The sequence below is a fragment of the Xyrauchen texanus genome, chromosome 23 (assembly GCF_025860055.1).
Source record: "Xyrauchen texanus isolate HMW12.3.18 chromosome 23, RBS_HiC_50CHRs, whole genome shotgun sequence".
Classification (NCBI taxonomy): domain Eukaryota; kingdom Metazoa; phylum Chordata; class Actinopteri; order Cypriniformes; family Catostomidae; genus Xyrauchen; species Xyrauchen texanus.
In genome coordinates this window covers 10,969,228-10,987,579 of record NC_068298.1, presented here as the reverse complement: position 1 = coordinate 10,987,579, position 18,352 = coordinate 10,969,228, and the positions used below count along the sequence as shown (strand labels likewise).

General features: G+C 37.1%; 1 pseudogene; it reads right to left on the bottom strand.

The window, feature by feature from the left end:
• Window positions 1-966: 966 nt before the first annotated feature.
• The window catches only part of LOC127663304 (ATP-binding cassette sub-family C member 5-like), a 36,094-nt pseudogene continuing 18,708 nt past the window's right edge, over window positions 967-18,352 (bottom strand).

Sequence of the window (18,352 nt, the reverse complement as noted above, 5' to 3'; positions counted from 1 at the left end):
TGATAAATTTCACAAGGAGCTATGTCATTATTTTCTTGTCACTGAGGTCAATGAAGAAGAAGGTTGCCTTGGAACTTTGTAACTCTATAGAAGAACTTAAACTTGCAGAGAACCCCTAAATCCCAAGTTTTCACACAAATGTTTCAATTCACTTCAGAAGACATTACTTGATCGGCTGGAGTCAAGTGGATTACACTGATGCTGACTAAGTTGCTTTTTGGACCGTCAAAAATTGTTGTCCATTCACTTGCTGATGAAGCTTAAATAGAAAAGCTTAAAAAAATATATTTTCCTAAAAATCTTAAATCCTGTTCTGATGAAGAAATAAGGTCATATAAATCTCGGATGGCCTAAAGGTGAGTAAATTATCAGCAAATTTTCGTTTTTTGGGTGAACTATTTCTTTAAGATCTGACAGTAAACACCCACTTTTATGATTGGCTCTCTGCTCTTGACTGACATGCTCTCTCATTGCCATCACTATTCACCGCATCTGGGAGGGGCTACAGAGGAGATAAGGTAATGTAGGTGTTGATGTGTTTGTTGTTGTGGAGGCGGTCAGATACAAATTTCTACCCCAGTGTGACATCAAGATGTGGAGAAAATAAAGAACAAGTCATTTTGGCAGCTTGGTTTTAACAAATGCTCTTTTTGCAATGAGGAAGAAGTTTTGAGTTCTGAAGCTAACAGCATGTTGGGGGGGAAATTAAAAAAGAATATGACACTATAATTGCTTTAAAAAATACAGGAAGCACAGGAAGTTAAATGTACAAATATACTTTAATTTTTTTTATAACAATCATAAAATAAGTGTTCGTAAAACATCCACAAAACTAAAAACACTAGATATTTCTTAACCAGGCAACTTTTAAAGATTAACATTATAATTTTAACAAGTTTCAGATTTGTTTTCATCTTGGATCACAAAATTAGTATCTGAATAGATACTGCATGGTGTGGCAAAAGATTGCATAATTCACCTGAACATGTACAATTTTCAGATGATTATCAGGAACAAAATAACATCCATTACAGTCACTTCTCAAAAATAAATGACATAAAAAACAATAATAATAATAAACGTTTTGTAAAAAATAAACACACAAAACTCTAGACAGAAATATGCATTTTGATACAAAAAAAAAAAAAAAAAATAGCATTTTTGATTGATTATCACAATAATTCACATTGCACATTTTCTTCACTAAAACACTAATTGCACCAACACTTTCACAAATATTCAGCCACACCTATACCAGCAGAGGCACCACACTTATGAGTAAAAAGAAAAGCACAAGCAGATAAACACAACAAAACAACAGCAAAAATATATATAATTTTTATTTTTAAATTTAAATGCAGACATCTCTGGAATAAAATTTGTGATTGATCTGAAGTTCATCTTTGTTTAGATTTATATGCTTAATAACTTGAGACATAGGACATAATAGTATCTTACCTTACATATCTTACAAACCTTTATAAAGTCAAACAAATAGAAAACTAATAAATTACAGTTATGTGTGCAAAATGTACTTCTACCAGAAATTGGCAGAAGGAAGCCCTTTATAAGAAATGCACTCAGTCAACCCTTGTACAGCACTGACTCTAAGTGTCAGGACATTTCTGTGGCAGGCAGGATTCTTCTGCCTCAGGAGAGATATAAAGTGCCATTAATGTGAATGTTCACATTGGAAGGCTGTCTTTTTTGACATCACATATAAAATCAAAATCTCTGTGTGCTAACTAGAACAGTAGAACTTTGTCTTCAAGAACAACAAACATCTCAGTTTGAGGTTAGCAGCTTCAATAATCATCACTCTGCAAATATTCTCAGCTTTGTGTGTCCCTGAATGTTTTGTTGAGTATACATTTGTTCAGAGTATGCTTAGTTCTTATGGGTGACTAAGCGTATCTTCGTCAGCCGCCATCATGGCACGAAAGCTTGAGTTCTCATTGGCAAGTAAGTTTGAAGGGGTATCAAACTCCAAAATCTGTTTAAAAAAAGACAAGATACAAAAATTACAATGTAAAGTAACACTTTACAATAAGGCTTCATTCGTTAACATTAGTTAATGCATTAGATATCAGGAACAAGCAATTATCAATATATTTTTTACAGCATTTTTAATCTTTATTAAATGTTATTTGTTTTTAAATAAAAACATTTGTTAGTTTTAATAGTTCAAAGTGAATTAGGAAATGTTTACAAATGCAACTTTAGGTTTCTAAAATGTATTAGGAGAGTAAATAATGTGTAAACTAAAATGAACTAAAATTAATAAATAAAAAAAAAAACAAACCAAAAAAAAAAAACTCATCAACATTTTCAACCTCCTTTGTTTATCTTTCAACATTCAAATGAACCATGAATCCTGGCATTATGATTTTATGGGTAGATTTCTGGTTAGATTAAGGGTTATTTTTAGGTTCAGGGTTAGTGCTGTGATTGGTTTTGATAGGAATGTTATTCCAGGAACAACAAAGGATGTTAAGTAGAACATCATGTATCAGTAAAACCTTCCTCAATATCAGATGAAGTTGGAGACCTACCTGCCCCTGGTCCAGAACCATGATTCTGCTACAGTTAAGCACAGTGTTGACGATGGGCAATGACCAGAGTGGTGCAGCCACTGAAAGACTTTCGAATAGTGTTCTGCATAAGCCGGTCTGTCTCTGTGTCAATGGCAGCTGTGGCCTCATCTAAGAGCAGGATCTAAAGAGACATCAACATATTAAAGAACAAGTCGGTGTAACTCTGTAAGGATGACTTCACCGTTTATAAATCTGTGAGTTGGTCATGTGTTTCTCCTGTGCACTTTCTGAACGCTAATATTTTCTAAAATTGTCTTTCACTTTTAGCCATGTGGTGGCAATGTTTCACCATTTTATATCAGCTGAGATTCAACAGAATTAAAGAGAGTTATGAATAAATCACAAAAATCAAGTTTTGTATAATTCATAAATGCATCAATACAAAGCAAATGTTCTTGTTAGGACTGAAGCAGCCATGCATTCCAAATGCATCTTGAATATTAACATATTAACATTTTCACTCCCATTTTATTTTAACTCCACAAAGATTTTTTAAATTTTTTATTAAAGTGTTTTCATACATTCTATTCGATAGGAAAGTCAAGAGGAAACAAGAAAAATTGAAGAGAAAGAAAGGCGGAAAGGCACATATGGTCAGTATGGCCAGAGGTCCACTGAGCTTTTGAACATTTTGCTGGTAAATGTACTGTGTTTGCACCACGGCTCAGAGCAAAAAGGTTTAAAAATTAGATCTATTTTTTACTGAATGTCTTTGAGAGGCCACAGACCTTGCTGTGCCTGAGAAGTGCTCTGACCACACACAGTAGCTGTCTCTCTCCCACTGAGAAGTTCTCTCCATTTTCTGTCACCTCAGAATGCAGTGAATTAGGCAACTGGCTCACCTAAAACAAACATCAAGACACAGCAAGGCATTTTTACTCCAAAGTCAAACTAAAGTTATTTGCATTTTAAAGTACTTCCAAAAGCCTCCTGACATTTTACAGCAGTCCTCACCATGTCCTTAATGTGTGTTTTCTCCAGTGCATCCCAGATCTGTGCATCTGTATACTGATCCCAGGGATCCAGATTTGACCTGTTGATGAGAGAATGATTTACAAGACAGATCTTCCGATTTGAAATTAAAGGATAGTTAACCCAAAAATTAAAATTATCTCATAATTTACTCACCCTCATGCAATCCCAAATGTGTATGACTTTCTTTCTTCAGCAGAACACAAAGATTTTTAGAAGAATATCTCCCAAAATTTTGAAGCTCCAAAATCCACATAAGGGCAACATAAAAGTACTCCAGAGTCCAGATGACTCTGGACATTAAATCCATGTCTTCTGAAAGGATTTGATAGTTGTGGGTAAGAAACGGATCAATATTAAAGTCCTTTTTCCTTCATGTTCACATTCTCCTTTTATTTTTGGTGATTCACATTCTTCATGCATATCGCCCCCTACTGGGCAGGAAGGAGAATTTATGACACAAAATGACTTAAATATATATCTTTTTCTCACCCACACCTATCATATATTGTCTGAACGCATGGATTTAAACACTGAAGACCTGGATTACTTTTATGCTCCCTTTATGTGCATTTTGGCACTTGACAATTTTGGCACCCATTCACTTACATTGTGAGGAACTGCAGAGCTTAGATATTCTTCTAAAAATCTTAATTTGTATTCTGCAGAAGAAAGAAAGTCATACACATCTGGGATGCAAGCAGGGTGAGTAAATCATGAGAGAACTTTCATTTTTAGGTGAACTATCCATTAAAATTTAACAAGAAATTGAAATGGACCCTATTTAATTTCAATCGTGGTTTTGTTGTGCACGACTCTTTATTTCAAAGACAATACATATTTCTCTTTGCCGTCTTTAATCAAAATGCAATAACATGCTCTGCCTCTGAAATTACTTTCATTGTCAGCTGACATAAATAAACACTTCTATTTTTCAAACCGGTTGGCTCCATTCTGGTATGCAACGGCCACTTTTCACAATCCAATTAATTCCATATAAAATCAAGCCCCGCACTCCATGTTTAATATCCTGTTTCACTTTTAAATTCTGTACATCTGATTACAGAAGTAAAATGACTTATGAATGCTGTACCACTTTAACTTAAAGAACTTCAGCTCATCGTGTGTGGCTTAGCTGGAGAAAGTGATGTGGACCATACCTGACAGTGCCGATGAAAAGAACCGGTTCTTGGGGGATGACTGACAGCTTGCTCCTCAAATCCTCCAGTCCGATCTGAGCAATGTTGACACCATCAATTATAATTGATCCCCTGCTGAGCTCCATTAGTCTGAAGAGTGCAACGCCCAGTGAAGATTTCCCTGAAGAAGCAACAAACCCGTGTCACTGTCTATTTCTTCCACCAGTAATATCATAGTTGTACAGCCACAACTAAACAACATATGACAGGATAAAGAAAAGAGGTAGACATGTGTACCCTGACCCTGTTCTTCCCACTATCCCTACAGTCTCTTTTGGGAGGATGCTGAAAGAGAGATTCTTCAGGACCAGAGGACGGTCATCTCGATATCACATTTCTACATTCTGGAAAGTGATTTGTCCTTCTTGGGGCCAACAGGAAGCAGGAGAGGAGGGGCCTGTGATCTGGAGAGGACCTTCAATTTCTAGATAGACCATAATAATTTTGTGGACAGCAAAAAAAAAAAAAAAAAAAAAAAAGAGGCTAAAAGGCAAAATATAAAATGCAACTAACCATATAAGTGTGCATATTTTGGATATAAATAAGTAGGCTTATACACTTTTAATGGGAAGAGAAAATTACTTCCATATCTTTTGTTACTGTCATCAAAGGCTGTGGGTCCAATTTACCTCCAAGTTATTTTGGATCTTATTAATGTGGCTAATACAATATTTGGCCAGGTGTTTTATCCATGTGTTAGGCTGGGAAATCTCACTTCTGCTGTTGTTTATGCATTTTAAAATTAAATAGTCATTTTTTTTTCTATTCAGCCTATGCCATATTTTTTGCATATTGTTGGGTCTATGCAGTTCAATGTAATATGAATTAATTTCAATATTTGATTTTAAGGACATTTACTTTTGTACAATTCTGTTATTGTGTCTCTAATTAAATTTAAGAAGCAAATTTTGTGTTAAGAGTTTCATTCCTTTCCATGAATCAGTTCAAACTGTCCATTTCAATGAATCAGTTCACTCTGAATCAGATTCAAAACTCTGAATGATTGGAAACATTTTGCATCTAATTAGCTTCCTTGGCTGTTTGGTTGAAATGATGGTTCACCATTTCTGAGCAAAGCCTTAAATATTGCGATTTATCACACGGCTCTCTGGAATACTCTATTCTGATTCATCAATCGTCCCATCCAGCAGTCTGATATTTCTGAATAATGACTGCACATTTGGGGATATAGCGTTATTTCACAGGTCATTTGGGTTTCGCAATTCATCTTTCCTGCTCCTCGTATCACTCTGCGAGTTTTATAAGTGAGCTAATAAAATTATTTCAACTTCAATATTTCCTATCCATTTAATTATGTTTTTGGCGAGTAGTCGAGAATAAGCAAGATAATGAGCAGTAAAACGCAGGGATTAAAAATGGTTAAATTAAAGACATTTTTAGCAGAACGTAACTGAAAACAGGAACAAAGTAAAAAGTGAAAACTTTATTTTTAAATTCTGGTAACCGGTTAATTTTGTTCCAATATTTTTCTTTTTATGAAACCAAAGGCCAAATGGTTTCTCACAGTACATTTTTGGAACTACACCACTTCACGTTGCCCCATAAAAATTAAGCATGTGCTTGGTTGGATCCTGAAGGAAACTGCTACATCACACATTTCTTTGACTAATTGCCAGTTGTGGATGCCCTTCTTAACAACTGTGTATATATATTACAGTATACATGCACGGCTAATCCAGACACAAGAAAAACATAATTACAGGTAAAAAGTACATTTCTCAGTTGTTTACAAGTCTTCACTGATTTATTTTTAGATGTGATGCACTAATACAGATTTGACACTGTCAGATTTTGAATGAGAAGCAGATTTGTGAATAATATTATACTTAACTGTTAATTAACGGCTTTTTATGATTTCTATGCTGATAAATCTACCACACAGCAAAAAAATTATAGTTTATTTTAATTTATTTGGGTGAGGCAAGTGGCTTATTTTGGGCATGTTCTTCCAGACCAGGTTGCTTGTTTATCTTGTGAGATCTGGCAACACTGCAATTGTTATTTCACACACCCATTAGCACAGAGTACTGTCATATTAAAAAGAACATTATTAACCTTTCTTTTATTTTGTTCAAACCGGTAACCTTTTGGAAAGGAGGCTGCGGAACTTCTGAACTGGAACAGAAAATACAGTTTTTGCTCAGAACGAACCAAAATGAAAAACATTTGGTTTTTAGTCCCTAGTAAGATGGTCATTTTCGTAATATAAACACCTTACAGAACGCAAACCAGATATGGATTTCAACTGCTACAGAAGACGGTCTCTTTCTTCTCACATACTAACATAATTTCAGCTCTTATCATTATAAAATGTCCATTTAATTGTTTATTTGGTAAGTAACCATTTAATAAGCAGAAAAATCTACAGTCATCCAGTTGTTATCTTAAAATAAACCCCTTTAGGGCAAAACAAGTCTCACCCAGTTTGAGTTTATTTTACGATCATGACCGGATGACTGTAGAGTATCCCTTACATATATTGAATATAGTCACAAAACCTACAAATTCAAAATATATCATCCTGTCATACGGTCTAATTTTCTATCAGTAAGACAATAATTGCCTTTGGCAATCTCTCTGAAATGCTCTCTGGCTCTTGCCGGCAGTTAAGACAGCTGTGCTGTTCTTCTTTGATGGGAGCCTTGCGAAACAAGCTGTGTTGTTCTGGTTGCCAATAAATGCACTTCATTTGAAGCCCACTGAGCAGGAGTTAACAGGCTCACTATGCAGTGCACATACTGCTGGGCTCAGTGGCCTGTGTAAAGTAAAGAGCTGATGTCCTTTGTGCGCTGTGTCAATTGAATAACAAATGATGTGTCCCTTTCTATTTGCCGCTGACACCTGCAACACATGTGTGACAGATGCTTCTACCTTTATGTAATGATTGATCCGCTCCACTGATGTAAAACGGGCTTCGGTTTCAGACAGGAGCCTCACGGTGAACTGAAACAATTCAGTCAACTGGATACGACAGAAGAAAGAAAACAGACAGTTAATAAGAACAACTACACTAGATCCTTCCTTCAATACAATTCTATGGAATTTATTTCACCCGTTTTGTGCACCAGGTGAAAAACACAAATCCGATCAATTAGAAATGTAACAGCACACCTTAACAATCTGCCTGATTTGAGATATACTATAATTTATATCAGCAGCACAAATGAAGGAGTTTGTTGAAAACCCTTATTCTAAGTTTATGCAGTAATAATAGTTATGCTTGCCTTAGCAAGCGCCACTAATTAATCACAATCCTGTACTGTAAGCTTCTTTTGCAACACAACCCCTTCCCCCTGCAGTGCACTCTTGTGCATGTGAGAGCTCTCGAAGCAGCGCACCTGTACAGCGTAATAGATGGCGAGTCCGGCGTAGGCGGTAGGAAAGTGGCCATGCATGAAAACAATGAGGAGAGCTACAATGGTGATGAGAGAGATGCTGATAATGTCCAAACGGACTGCCAGCCAACGCATGTCACAACTGAACAGATAGTGACAAGCTTGGTTTGTGTCTAACAGGGCCTCATACCTTGTGGAATACACGAGAGATATTTAGCAATAGTTCACATTTTGTATTTTTATTCATGACATTCATCACCTGCAACACAGTTCCCACATCTATAATCACAGATATTATTTATTATAATATTTACCTACTGTTTTAATAGTTTCATCTTAAAGTCAGCATTAATTTGTTCTATCACAGTAAGATGAGAATGTTTATTAAGAAACAAAATAGGTTAAAAAATTTTGTTTCATGTTGACTTCATAAAATTTGCCCATAACTATAATGTATTATGTAATTTAAATATAGAAGCATGAATAGATATGTGTTGTAATGTCTTAATACAGACACTGACATTCCTGTTTTGCAGGAAATCACGCACAGAACGAGCAGTATGACTGGTGGCTCATGTCAGGATGAGCCTTCAGGAAGGGTACCACATGAGGGAGGAGGATGTCTTCCCTGTAACGCACAGCATTGAGATTGCCTGCAATGACAACAAGTTCAGTCCGATGATGCTATGACACACTGCCCCAGACCATGACGGATCTTCCACCTCCAAATCGATCCCGCTCCAGAGTATAGGCCTCGGTGCAACGCTCATTCCTTCAACAATAAACGCGAGTCTGACTATCACACCTGGTGAGACAAAACCTCAACTAGTCAGTGAAGAGCACTTTTTGCCAGTCCTGTCTGGTCCAGCGAAGGTAGGTTTGTGCCCATAGGCGACGTTTTGCCAGTGATGTCTGGTAAGGACCTGCCTTCCAACAGGCCTACAAGCCCTCAGTCCAGCCTTTTGCGGACAGTCTGAGCACTGATGGAGGGATTGTATGTTCCTGGTGTAACTTGGGCAGTTGTTGTAGCCATTCTGTACCTCTTCTGCAGGTGTGATATTCGGATGTACCGATCCTGTGCAGGTGTTGTTACACTTGGTCTGCCACTGTGAGGACAATCAGCTGTCCTTCCTGTCTCCCTGTACTGCTGTCTTAGGCCTCTCACTGTACGGACATTGCCATTTATTGCCCTGGCCACATCTGCAGTCCTCATGCCTCCATGCAGCATGCCTAAGGCATGTTCATGCAGATGAGCAGGGACCCTGGGAATCTTTCTTTTGGTGTTTTTCAGAGTCAGTAGAAAGGTCTCTTTAGTGTCCTAATTTTTTATAACTGTGACCTTAATTGCCTACCGTCTCTAAGCTGTTAGTGTCTTAATGACTGTTCCACAGGTGCAGGTTCATTAATTGACTATGGTTCATTGAACAAGTATGGAAAACATTGCTTAAACCCTTTACAATAAAGATCTGTAAAGTTATTTGGATTTTTACTAAATTAGCTTTATTTTTTGCTAAATTAAATTAAATTGTCACCAAAATAAAGTCAGTGCTTGACTGAAAAAGATTTAGAAAGTTATAAAGGACATTACATTTTTTGTTTGAGTTCTACCTTTGTATGAATTCTGGTCCCCTGCCATAAGCATAGATAGTGGGCAGTCCTTGCAGGCTGCTAGTGATATGAGAGGTGAAAGGGGATTGGCTGATATTTTCCAGTCGTTTCCACTCACGAATCAGAACCCTTTGGGTAAAAAAGAACAATTGGAAAAGTATATTTATTTCTCAGTCCTAGACAAAAAGCCATACGGTCGTAAAATATAAGAAGCAGTGATATACACAGTTGAGTTTTGATCAGAGCTCTGGCTCATCTCATCTGCTTATCTGTGTGGCTCACAGAGCTGCCTGTGATGTGACAGGTTAGTGGCTTTTGAGATGGAGGCCCACAGGGGACAATAACGCTGCGAATGAGCTGCGATCTTTCTGGATGAGCGGCAGTCATTTCTGCATTTTCAACTGATTTATATGGGCCTTTATGAGGCCTGTCACACACCAGTGCTATAGCAGGCAGGACAGTGGAGTCTGTCTGCAATGTGAGGCAGAGGCAGGCCTTTATTGACAAAAACCTGATTTCTGCTTTTAGGTGCACATATAAAATAGGCACTGCTTGTAAATAAAGTCAGCAATGAATCATAGTTTGCTTAAATAGAGGCCAAATGGAAGGAGGGAGAGCAGAACTGTGCCCAATATCCTTCTCTGTAAAACAGATTCTTTAAAAATACATTTATGAGGGAGGTTCCATTTTAGTTTTGACATAAACACTGCCTATATTGGTGTTCTAGCTTTGTATTATTGACGTTTGAAGAGGCGTTCACACTGACAGCAATTTGCAGTAAAAAAGAGAAAGGAAATCATAATTTTCAATGCGAGTTGGCAATTTACACAACATGCAACAGCGAGCTTTATTTGAACACATTAGCCACACTTTAAAATGTATGACTGTCTTTGTATTTTTTTTTACAAAATATCTTATTTTAAAGGAATGTAGTACAAGCACATATTTCAAGCAAAAAATAAAAAAAAATAATAATAATTTAGGTTACATATTTTAAACAATATATTTTGTTCAAACTAAACAAAAGTACATAAACACTTTCTGCTTGTCAAACTTTAGTGGAACATATCTATAGTTTAAGGAAACTGACTTCTAATAATCACAAAAAATTATTATTAGAAAAAAAAAAAAAGCTCCTGCAGTAACTGCATATATGGCTCAGAAAAGTCAGGTTGCCATCATATGTTTACAGGTGCCACTTGCTTTGATATTTTGTTATCTAGTGCAATGACACTCATACATTTTAAACCTGACTTGAGTATTCCAAAGTGTCCAAATATGTTTTGGGGCAACTGTATGCTCAAACTGTCAGATACTGGTAAAACTTTACAAAAAGGTTCCATTTGCTAACATTCGTTAAAGGGATAGTTTACCCAAAAATGAAAATTCTCCAATCATTTACTCATCTTCATGCCATTCCAGATGTGTATGAGTTTCTTTCTTCTGCAGAACACAAAAGAAGATTTTTAGAAGAATATCAAGGTCATCACAATGCAAGTGAGATGAACTCGGAAGGTCCAAAAAGCACATAAAGGCAGCACAAATTGAATCCATAAGACTCCAGTGGTTTAATCCATGTCTTCAGAAGCGATATGATAGGTAAGGGTGAGAAACAGATCAATATTTAAGTTGACTATAAATCTCCACCTTTGACCAGCCCCAACCAGTATGTGGCTGTCTCATCTGGTGTGGAAGTGAAATTGTAGATTTACAGTAAAAAAACCACTTAAATATTGATCTGTTTATCACCCACACCTATCATATCGCTTGAAAAGATATGGATTTAACCACTGGACACTTATAGATAATTGTTATGCTGCCTTTATGTCCTTTTGGACCTTTTGTATTCTGGTCACCATTAACATGCATTGTGATGACCTAAACCTTTTCATTTGTGTTCTGCAGAAGAAAGAAAGGCATACACATCTTGGATGGCATGAGGGTGAGTAAAACATGATAAATAATTTTTGGGTGAATGATCCATTTAACAACATTAGTTAACATGAACTAACAATGAACAATACTTTTTCAGCATTTACTAATTTTAGTTAATGTTAATTTCAACATATTCTAATTTAAAAAAATGTAATCAAAAGATGTATTTGTTAACAATAGTTAATGCACTATGAACTAACAATGAACAATTGTATTTTTATTAACTAACTTTAACAAAGATGAATAAATGCTGTAAAAAATATTTTTTTCATTGTTTGTTCATGATACATAATGCATTACATAGTCATTGAGTCTGTCCTCTGCACTTCAATAACTGTCTGGTTTGGTGCAGCTACGAAATCAGACATCAGAAGACTACAAAGGACAGTTCGGTCTGCTGAGAGGATTATTGGTTGCCCCCTGCCCCCCCTTCAAGAACTATACACTTCCAGAGTGAGGAAAAAGGCCGGTAAAATCACTCTGGACACCGCTCACCCTGCCCACTACCTTTTTGAACTGTTGCCTTCTGGCCGGCACTTCAGAGCTCTGAACACCAGAACCGTCAGACACAGGAACAGTTTTTTTCCCTCAGGCCATCCATCTAATGAACAATTAAATTGCCCCACTGAGCAATAATGATGTGCAATACACAGTTTAATTTTAATTTGAATTTATATTATCCAACATATCCACTTCTGCCATTACTTACATTGCTCTGTACATAATATACTGTTTTTTGTTCTTTTATATACAGATTGTATTAGATTTGCACTACGTGTGTGTATGTGGGTATGTATGAAGGTGAGTGTATGTACGTATATGTATAATTATTTGTGTTCTTTTTTGTTTTAATTACCTATGTCTTGCTGCTGTTTTTGGTCTTGTTTGTATTGTTGTAGACTGGAAGCTCCTGTCACCAAGACAAATTCCTTGTATGTGTAAGCATACTTGGCAATAAAGCTGATTCTGATTCTGATTAAGTAATGTTAACGAAAGGAACCTTATTGTAAAGTGTTACCCAGATACTAGACCTTAAGGGATATTTACAGCTTAGCCATTTGTTTGACCAGTCAAACTTTTATTAGATCTATGAAACCATACCTGGAGATTCGGTTGACGATGAAGAGGAACACCACCAAAGGAATGATGGAGAACAGGAACCACGGAAAAACAGCGCCCACCACACTCAGACAGAACAGCAATAATGTCATATTCTGAAGCAGCATTTCGGCTTGCATGGCCAAACGTACGTCAACTGTTCAATGAGATGGAAGTAAAAAAAAGAGAGGGAGACTTTAAACCGATTTGAAACACCCCCATCATAATGCAGCTGAAAGGATTTATAAACTGAGATAGAGAAAGGTTCCTCACCCTCGTCCATGTCCCTGGAGAATTGGTTGAGAATGCGTCCCAGGGGTGTTGTGTCAAAAAGTGCATAGGGCTCAGAAGTAGTCTTAAATAGTTTATCATGCAGAACCGAGGCTGCCCTCATGGTGCACTGCAGCAACAACAACAACAACAACAACAACAACAACCACACACACACATACTTTTAATAATGCATGGAGCCAGACACAACAAAAATGCGAATAAAAAGGTCCGTGATTTTTAAAACCCATTAAATGCTTTAGTTAGAGTCCATAATGAAAATAAAGAGGTCAGAGATGCAAACAAAGATTTAAACAACCATAATAGCTTGATTGAATGGGGCGAAACCTTGGCAAACATATAAGAATCAATTGCCGAAGCTTTGTGAGTTTAGAGGCATAGTGGAGATTTGCACTGTCTACATGAAAGCGAGGTGATCGATGTCATTCCACGACAGCTAACAACAGACCAATCAGCTGTAAGATCAAAGCTACACTTCCAAAAACAGAATATAGGGGAATTTCTGTTTCCTTGTTTATCTTCAACAGAAATACATTAAACATATAAAAAAAAAAATTATAAAACCTTTACAATTTTGTATGGGCTATTTTAAAACTTTAACTGAATACATAATGTTACAACAGTGTTTTGTTGTTAAAAACAAAAGATTCTTTAAAACCATATCGGTTTAAAGTGATATATGTAATTATTTTATCTCAGCTTAACATGCAGCATCAACTATAAGCAATCTATTTATAGGTTGATTTCACCTGAAGTAAAACACTGTGGCTCTGTGGTGTTTTATATAAATTTTCTGTTTGTTTGAATGGCCTGTCCAGTCCGACACAGCATCATTGGCTCAGCCGATGGTGTGGGTTTGGGGCACAACTATCTGTTTGTACAACCAATGGAATGGAATCTGTTTGTTTTTATAATTCCATTTGGTTACACTAGTGGTGGAGAAATTACACACTTCAGCTTAAAACAACCTGGTTTTGAAGTATAGAGCATACATGGGCGGGACTTACGAGAGGCTAGCATCTTCACCCTTAGGGGATATATATATATAAAATTTCATAGCAATCAAGTCATGACATCTGTAAATGAAATAATTTTATTTCACTCGGGCCACTAAATTAAGTCAGAGTAAACAGTTTTGTTGATTATAATGTCCTGTCAGAACCAGGGACTGACTGGTCATCAGAAGCACGGAGCCTTTTCCCTGTGGGCCAATAGAGTAGTGGGCTGTTGCCACTGTTTTTTCCCCACCTGTGTGATTACAAGATTGCCCCACTCTAATTTATTAAGCACAGCCATTTACTGCTGCACAGTGGAAACACCAAATGCTCCTAAAAGTGTAAAACTCCAAATACTTCCCCTCCCCTGTCTTTCCAGGGCTGTTTTGTCCCAATGGAGTCCCGGTCACAATGCACCACTCGCATCCAGTTCAGATATGGTGTAACTTTACATGATCTAACACAAATATGACACACCATAACTGTCTGTTCATGTTCACCTCAGAATAAAATATTTATGGTTACATAACCATAAACATTCTCAAAATTCAGTCGGACGAGTATTTATAGCATATATGACATGTTTTTGCAACAAATCTTGATGTTATGTTCATGAGAGAGCATATTACCATTTGGAATTGATAGTTTCTGACACAAGAGGACAAATTAATTCCATTAATAGAATTTGTAAAGCTCACAAATTTTTTTTTTATCTTACCTTTGGGTAAAAAGAGATTATTCATCATCAAGGAATTAGTGAATTCAAGTGGCACACAATTACACTGACGTATAACCTCTCTAATGCACTGTCGGGTCTGCTTAATGGAGAAGAAGGGGGCAAAAGGACCCAAGAGGACACATACACAACCCCCCACCCACCCACTCACTCACTGGACAGAAATGGATTTAGCCTGTGGGCAATTTCAATTAAAGAGTAGAAAAGAAAGAAAAAAACTTAAAAGGCATAACGGATAAAAGGAAAAAAGCAGACAATGGACATTTTCACAGACTGCAATGTTGTGTTTCTGCCATATTTAGCAGCGCGAATCTAGAAAACATTTTACATTTGCAATTTTTATATTATTTATTGTTACTTTATAACATTATCATTTGTATTTTATTACCCTGGAATTAGTTTTGCTAAAAATTAGTTACAACAGATGCGATGAGGTTTCTAATATAGCTGCTGAGAGAGTGAGAGTAAATTTGCCATCTCTTCTGACTGTAGAAATCCAATCGCTCTCATTTGTTTTTTCTTCAATTGGAAAGTTGTGGAAACTTAATAGTGCCATTTTTCTGTTGATGTTGGAGCAAATGGGTAATCAACAATTATATTTGGCATGGTCTCCAATTCACTGCCATTTACCGCTATCAAAGTTTACCCTGCAATAGCTTTCCAAAACCTGGAAGTCTTAGGTAGATTCAAGCAATGATGAATAGTACATGAGCAAAGAGGAAATGCATCTGCCTAAGGACCAAAGTGTTTGATGAAAAATTCAAGTGGGTGTAAAGGAGACAGAAGGCCGAGCCAGAGGAATCTTGTGTGCACTGACAATAAACTTCAGATTACCTTGATGAAAACCAGCCCTTGTATGGTCTTCAAGAAAAGCGTCACCACCATTGACAGAACGTACACCCTGAAGTAGTAATTCATGAGCGGATTCAGTCGCATGCTGTTGCTCTCGACGGTCTCATTTCCCTATAACAGCAAGGAATTCTGTGGAGACAAAGGAACATCACCTTGGAAACCTGATCCTTCCAGAGAGAATTCCAACAAGCCAGCTGATCTGTGCGCACGAGTCCCAGTCTCAATTATTTTACAGAATGCCAGTTAACTGCAGCATCTGCTGCCGTGATTCTTCCTCAGAGTAATTCATGTGGAGCCTGGCACTTCTAATTAGTTTCGGGATTGATGTTCATTTCGTCTAAGCATCAAAACTCGCCGGTGCAAGCTGGCTGTTTGTCGTATCAAGAAGCAAAAGCTTCAAAGAAATTCCCTTACCCCACTGCCCTGCCTGATCCAGTGACTGAGCCACCAATTGCTGAAGGCGATACTGCCTGTGGTGAAGAGGAACAGGAGAATGCTTATGACCAAGACCAGAGGCCCTCCGGCAGCTTTGATGTAAGCAGCATAAACGGCCCAGGCTACAGTACCGATCCCCTTTTCCTCAGCCTGCATGAGCTGACCTGTGAGGTGTACAACATAAAAAAACAGAAAGAAAACTGACTCATCTGCAAATGTTAGCTCATATTTTAGGTCACTATTTTAAGATTTAAACAGTGGTTCTCAACTGGAGGGTTGTGACCCAAAAATGGACCGCCATAGTAGATCTGTCGCCTGTAAGGTACGGACAACAGGGAAAAATAATGCTAAGAGCAAATAATAAAATGCAACTAACCACATCAAATAGGCTTTAAAGCGTTAAAAAGGAGGGAGAGAACATTCTTTTGTTTGAATTTGTCATCTACTTTGGTGGAAATACAATAAATCTGCCTTGTCATTGGAACATTTTATCTCATGTTGGCTAGCCTAAAAAAGGAAATAAGACCCGGTCAGTTTGTGCCAACAAACAATGTGTTTTGTTAGGTCTGTTATTGTCTGTTGAAAAATTATTGATTTTAAGAACATTTTTATTTTTGACACTTGTTGTTCAATGCAAAACATTGGTCCTGAAGTAAAGTTCCAGTTAAAGGAATTGTTCACCCAAAAATGAAAATTCTCTCATTAATTACTCACCCTCAACACATCCCAGATGTGAATTACTTTCTTTCATCAGCAGAACACAAACAAAGATTTTTAGAAGAATATTTCAGCTCTGTAGGTCCATCAAATGCAAGTGAAGAATTTTGTAGCTCCAAAAACCACATCAAGGAAACACAGAAGTAATCCATAAGACTCCAGTGGTTAAATCCATATCTTCAGAAACATTATAATAGGTGTTGGTGAGAAACAGATCAAAATGTAAGTACTTTTTTAACTCTAAATCGCCACTCTCACTTTAACTTTTACATCTGCAAATCACGTGGTGCCTGTTTAGATTCACATTCACATCTGAAAGTTAAAGTGGAGATTTAGAGTAAAAAGGACTTAAATATTGTTCTTCTTCTCACCCACACCTATTATATCACTTCTGAAGACATGGATTGCTCCTATGTTTCCTTTATGTGATTTTTGGAGCTACAAAAGGTCTAATCACAATTCACTAGCATTGTATGGACCTACAGAGCTGAACATTTTCGTTTGAGTTTGATACAAATCTATGATGGCAAGAGGGTGAGTAAATGATAAGAGAATTTTAATTTTGGGTGAACTATCCCTTAAAAAACCACTTGATTAAACAACTCTCACCTCCTTTCTTGCTCTCAACATGTGGCTTAACTGCGATGCTAACTAGAAGAGACAGCGGTCTGCTCTTCTCCTCTGCCCTCTGCTTGTTTTTCAGGTTTATACTCACCAGGTTCTGCAAGAGGAAAGGAGAGAAAAAGTGAGAGAACAAGACCTGGTAAAGAGCAATTTGCAAATATAATCAGGACACAGTAGGCATTAGAAAGGCTGTTAAGTCATTAACACAGAGATCAGTGACAAGGTCCCACGCCTGTTACTCCCACAGATCAATGCACTTAAAAAATGACAAAAGCATGGCGTGAATTAACATTTCAAACCCAGCGGCTCATTAATTTTGCAGTGGGTGATGTAGCAAGTTCTGTGAGCATGTGACCCTGGCAAAGGGGGCAAACTACTGTGGACTGCATATGAAAAGGGCAGCGTAATCGCGCTCTTTCTCCATTAGCTGGGCGTGCGTGCCATGTTCTGCTATCCTTCATCAACACCACATCATCACAATCTGGTAAGTACTGTAGGACAAACACATAGAGCATGTGTTACATTACTGTGTTACTCCTGATAACTGGGGTACTTTGGGAGGTTGCTAGGATCTTCTGGATGGTTGCTAGGGTGTTCTGGGTGTTTGCTGTGTTGATGCATATTGGCCCAAGTCAAAAGGGCCCACCCCAAATCTCTAAGATATTAAGGTCTCTACTAAATATGTCTCGAATCCCTGCTTCAATGCTATGGGTCTATGGGATTTGTTTTGTTTTTCATAATTTTTTTCATCCACCAGGTAAATAAAAGTCTGATAGCTTAGAAAAGTAATAGAAAACAATTATTTTCAAAGTGAAAATTACAACAGCTGTACAATACTATAATACTTACAATACAAACCACATGATTTGAGGTCTATAGCACAAACGGTCCTTGACGAGTTGCTAAAGTTTAATACTTAGGGTTAGGGGTTTGTTCAAAT